At 41.4% G+C, this 6,137-nt stretch overlaps 1 pseudogene; it reads left to right on the top strand.

The window, feature by feature from the left end:
* LOC139550435 (phospholipid hydroperoxide glutathione peroxidase-like) lies at positions 1–5,385 on the top strand (annotated as a pseudogene).
* The last annotated feature ends 752 nt before the right edge of the window (positions 5,386–6,137 follow it).

The following is a 6,137-nucleotide window of genomic DNA, read 5'->3' as shown; positions in this document are numbered from 1 at the left end:
CAGCGCAGGGATTGGCTACTTTAATGGTTTCCCCTCACTGGGCGGGACTACACTACTTAAACAGCTTAGTCACAGGATGTGGATCGTAAAGCGTGCGGTAGTTTTTGGTTTGGTGGGCAGCAGGGGAATCTGTAGAGCAATGGTAAGAATGTTTTGTGTGCTAAATTTTTATGCTAGGTAGTTATTGGTTTGTGACATTAAACGTATCATGAGTGTTTGAGATGTAAAGGTAGGTCAAATACTGGACTGCTATTTTTACACAATGTCGGGAGGTACAACGGTAAACTCTGTCCGATGTGGAACATTTGCCAGCTAGTTTGGAGAAATTAGCTAACTTGCCCGTCAGCTGCTTGCTAATGGTCATCCCAGCAAATGACTGCTGTTTCATGTCTGTGTTTTCAAGTTAGATGTAAAAAAAAAGAAAAAAAAAAAAGATAAGGTACTGTAGCTGACGAATCAACTACTACAGTTGTCTAGCTAGCTAAGCACCATTATACATTTTAGCAGAATGGCGGTATACTAATCACGAGCCTGAATTGAACGTGCTGACCAAGTAATTAGTAATGAGCAGTTTATATGGTTGTGATAATGCAAACTATTGATGTCCGTACAACTCTAATATAGGAAGTGACTGCGCGTAATGGTGCCTTTGTCAAGTTTGAGTCCAGAAAATGACAAATTCATTGCCATCAGGATTTGAGGCTAGGGGGGAGAAGTCTCGCGCTCCCTGAAGTCATACTAAATGTTGCGGTTATTTTAGTTTAGTTGTGGTACTTAATCCATGTGTGACTATCCATTTTATACCGCGTTCTAGTCGCAATATGGACATTTCCGGCTTGCTTACTAGTTATTATACTTGTGCCGCGTTCAATCAGTTAGCAAATCGGAAATATTCGGTCTTGTTCCGACTACCTGAGTGTAGCATTATGAAGACATGACAGCCAGTCTTGGCAAACTGCTCGATCACGTGAGGCAGCCTGGTCTCATAGACTAACCGTAACATGGTAAACTTAAATGAGGAACACCCCAATTTAGTATATGTATGGTTAGCGTAACCATACCTATTGAGCCCACTTCCATCTATAGATTTAAAAAAAAATCTGCTTTGTAATATTTAAACCAATTCATCTGACAGTTTTTATTCTAAGCCAATCAGACTTAAAGTTGTCCAAGTTCCCACTAGTGGGAAATTTCAAAGCTGAAAACAGAGGCAACCTTCAGAAACGAATTTTCTCTATTTTAGTACCTTTCCCAGTAAGTGATCATACTTTATCTAAATTTAGAGTAATGTGCTGATATATTTCATTGGCATTAATTACTATTTCTTGCTTTGATTTTTTTCATGCTAGTAGTTGTATCTGCATGTCACAGTAAACAATAGAAACAACTTGGTGAATTACAAGATTTCAGACATTCTCAGCTTACATTTTTGTATGCATTTTGTCATTTTACAGTTAAATGACCCTTGCATTTGTTGTTATACCTTCAATATTGTTTATCTCATGTGGGCTTAAAGGCTACAGTAGCACCAAAAGCATTCCCTCTATACAGAATAAATGGCAGTAAATATTGTTCAAGATGGTCAAAATGAACTTTGCATAATGTTGTAATTGTAGTGTGTATTTAGACCCCAAATCATTGGCTTCCAAATATTGAGTACTTAAATATTTTTCCCCACCACTAATCACTTCCAATTAAGCCCAATTTGCATTGAATCACATTGGGAAAATGTGTGGGAGTTTGTAATGGTTAATGAACCTGCACATTATTTTTTCAAATTTAAGTATAACACAAATGAGTTGCGCATCTAGCCATGATGCCTTTACTGAGATGAGGAACAATTCAAAACCTCTGTACTCTCCATGATGTTTGGAATGGACAGGTAGTCGTTGACGCAGAAAGAGAAGAATAAGATTAGGGATTTAGACATACAAGTGGTGGACAAAAATGCAATCAAATGATGGGACGGAAAAGACTGGCAGCTACTCAAGCACTTCATGTCTTCATTCATCCAGGTGATTCCATTTTTTTTTTGTCCACCGCCTGTACCTTTTATAATTATAAGAGGGTGTTTATAAACTTTCTGTAGATACACTTTAGGAAGACCAGTTGAACTACTTAACAAGAATAGCAGTACAGCAAATATGAATCAGCATTCAGATATCTCCTTCAAAGTTGTTTTATGGTCTTTGTGCATCGGTTCTTAACAGAAGGCCACTGTGTTGTGTTCTAACCAAGCTATAACACACCTGAGTCTATGATTAGTTGAGTCAGGTGTATACTGGTTGGCAAGAACAAAAGCCCAAGTCCACATTGTTCTCTGTGGATATGATTGGTCATCCTGTTATGAGTGCTTCTTTCATGAAAAATGATTTTCTTTTAACTTTAGGGGAGATTAATATGATTCAACATTTTTTTTAAATGTCAGTTTTGAACACTTAGAAATGCATTGCAATTATTAAGTGGTGGGCTTATTTGGAACACCATCAGTACCGATTTTAAGTCCAGACTTTTAACAATAATATTTTATAAAATTATGTTCTTAAATGCTATAAGTAGTCTCCCGAGTGGCACAGCGGTCTAAGGCACTGCATCGCAGTGCTAGTGGTATCATTACATACCCGGGTTCCTTTCCCAGGTTGTCACAACTGGCTGTGATCGGGAGTCCCATAGGGTGGTGCACAATTGGCCCAGCATCGTCCGGTTAAGGGGAGGGTTTGGCCAAGGGATCTTTCCTTGGCTCATTGAGCTCTTGTGGCGGGTTAGGTGCCTGCAGGCTGGTCCGGCTGGCTTCCGAGTTAAGATGCGTGGTTTGGCGGGTCATGTTTCAGAGGACGCATGACTCTACCTTCACCTCCCGAACCCGTTGGGCGTTGCAGCGACGAGACAAGATTGAAATTGGGGAGATAAAGGGGGTAAAATACAAACAAATAAAAATGCTATAAGTAAAGTTCTCGCATCTGAAGTTTAATCTTTCATTTTAATCACATTTCTTCTAAAAATTAGGGCAGTATACTGCAGTCAATTCTGTTTTTTGTTTCATATTGTACAACAGCTGATGTAGTATTTTATCGGTGCTATGTCTTAATAGTTGCTGGTTGACAATCCAGTTTACACAGGATCTTCTAATCAGCCAGTTGTGTGGGTGGTGGTTTGAAAATGAGTGTGCTTTACGTAGGCCCTTATCAGTATTGAGAAATGATTGAGTCATTTTCAGGGCCATCAGGATTTATGACGATGGAACAAGTCTGTCACTCCCTGAAGTCATACTAAACGTTGCGGTTATGGAAGTGTTAGTGTGGCTTACGTGTGGTACCTGATCCTTATGCATACTGATCAACCCAATCATTATGGTCAAGTACCTCAAATTCCATTTTATACCACATGGTGACAATGCCAGTAGGTAACTGAGTTAATAGACCAACAGTTATAAGACTCTCTTCCAATAACGGCTTGGTTTGCCCTCCCTACTCAGACCACTCCCAGACAGTCCTAGCTAAATACTTGCTTTTTAGCAAAATACCATTTAATTAGGTAGGTACTTAATTGTTAACCAGAAATTATTTTTATAGACTTTTTTTAATTTTTATATGTGGTCGTTCCATTGTCCTGGTCATGTTCCCTGTTTGCACAACATTACCCCTTTGGTTCAGTTGCTGTACTGTAGACTAACATCCTCCCTCTTTCTCAGTGTGAGCAAGTGGGTGACTGGAAGACAGCCAAATATATCTATGAGTTTGGCGCCAAGGACATAGATGGTGAAGATGTGTCCCTAGAGAAATACAGGTGAGGGAGCAGGCTCAGAAAAATAGGAACTCACCCCATGTATGGGTACTACCTGTCTAACGTTATACCCCCCCCCCCCCACGGTGTTCTCTCTCTCCTCTGCCCAGGGGGTTTGTCTGCGTCATCACCAACGTCGCCTCTAAATGAGGTAAGACCAGAGTAAACTACACTCAGCTAGAGGGAATGCACGCCTCCTACGCTGACAAAGGTTTACGCATCCTGGGCTTCCCCTGCAACCAGTTTGGAGGGCAGGTATGGTGCCGGTTCAAACCACTACTGTGGCATAGCCTTTTCATTCATCCACAAGGGTGTCGCGTCATGGGGGCAGTTGTACAACCAATATGGCCACCGGGCTTTGAATCGGAATTTCCATTCTGCCAACCAATCCTAATTATATGGTGTGATTGCTTCTCATTTTCCAGGAGCCAGGTACAGAGGTGGAAATCAAGGAGTTTGTCAAACAATTTGACGTTCAGTTTGACATGTTCAGCAAGATCGATGTGAATGGAGACAGCGCTCACCCTCTCTTTAAGTGGATGAAGGAACAGCCCAAGGGAAAGGGTACTCTGGGAAAGTGAGTTTTGTCCCCCCGATGGGTCTATGCTCCAAGTCCTATTTGGTTTTCACCTATCTGTTAGATTATTTTGACTTCGGGTCCAGTTGCCCAGAACATTTTAATGCTCTAACTCTATGGTTGTAACAGGAGTTTCTCTGTCCACAGTAACATCAAATGGAATTTCACAAAGGTGACTTTTTCTCAATGACATGATTAACACAATTGAATTAAGTTGCTTGCTAAACATTTTGCTATGGTCTATTGTACTGTATGTCATGCTGTGCGTTTCCCTTCAGTTCCTAATCAACAGAGAAGGGCAGGTGGTGAAGAGATACGGGCCAATGGACGACCCCATTGTAAGTGGACAGAAGTCATGCATCAGTCTAATCTCATGTTTGACTATTTGTAGGGAAAGGATACCCTATAGTGGCCAGTTATATGGTTTATGAAGCACATTTGGCTACCAAAGTTGTGCTGACTTGCATGAAGGGTAACCAGAGATATTATTGAAAGACTAAAGGGCTGTCCCTGATTTTGTTGAACTTCAGGATAACGCTATAATAGGAACCTTGCGCTGACTCATCTTTCTCCCTCACAGGTGATTGAGAAGGACCTTCCTAAATACCTGTGATGTCTCTGTGATTTCTGAGCCCCTGTCCATCCTGCTGGCTGACCTCTCCTTTGGGATTGTGGGTATAAGTGGCTGTGTCCTGGACCAGTGACGGCCTGTCTGTAAACCCGGCCTGCGGATAGGACAGGCCTGATGAAACCTAGCGTGCAAAACCCCCAGGAACCACCCACCCATACCCAGTTAGAACACAGGAGAGGACTCAGTAGCTACAGCAGTTTGTGTATATTTAAAACACTGCACTCCCAAGCACAACACCCCAACAAATGAGACCTATTGCATCCCCATAGCACTGATATGAATGTCCAACTGTTCGTGCTTCCTATAAATTGTGGACTTTGTCTGTACCAGTGTTAGTCATAAAATAAATATTTGAAGCTATTTATGATAGAATAAACTGGCAAAGCTACTGAAACTGTTTATGGTCTGTAATTTATATAGCCTTGTCTTTAATTTTGGAATAGAAATTATTTGTGCTGTCAGTCTACCCAACTGGACACCATTTAGTGGGTGAACATGCCCAATGAAATTATGATTTGATTTCGCACAGACTGGGTTTTTGTCATTCTCATGAGCTGGAATAATATGTTCCATACTCACAAAGCTCATTTAGTGAGTTTTGTACACATCCCTGTTAGTGAGCATTTCTCCTTTGCCAAGATAATCCATCCACCTGACAGGTGTGGCATATCAAGAAGCTGATTAAACAGCATCACACAGGTGCACTTTGTGCTGAGGACAAAGGCCACTAAAATGTGAAGTTGTGTCACAATGTCTCATGTTTTAAGGGAGAGTGTAATTGGCTTGCTGCAAGAATGTCCTCTAGAGCTGTTGCTAGAGAATTTAATGTTAATTTCTCTACCAATAGCTGCCTCTAATGTCATTTTAGAGAATTTGTCAGTACGTCCAACTGGCATCACAACCGCAGACCACGTGTAACCACGCCAGCCCAGGACCGACACATCAGTCTTCACCTGCTGGATCGTCTGAGACCAGCAACCCGGACATCTGATGAAATTGTGGGTTTGCACAAATGAAGAATCTCTCGACCTCAAACTGCCTCAGGGAAGATTGTATGTGTGCTCGTTGTCCTCAGCAGTTCTTTGTAACTGACTTCAGTGGGCAAATGCTCACTTTCACTGGCATGCTGGAGAAGTGGGCTCTTCA

The sequence above is a fragment of the Salvelinus alpinus genome, chromosome 23 (assembly GCF_045679555.1).
Source record: "Salvelinus alpinus chromosome 23, SLU_Salpinus.1, whole genome shotgun sequence".
NCBI lineage: Eukaryota > Metazoa > Chordata > Actinopteri > Salmoniformes > Salmonidae > Salvelinus > Salvelinus alpinus.
The sequence above is the reverse complement of the archived record's forward strand: the minus strand, read 5'-3'. Positions and strand labels throughout refer to the sequence as shown.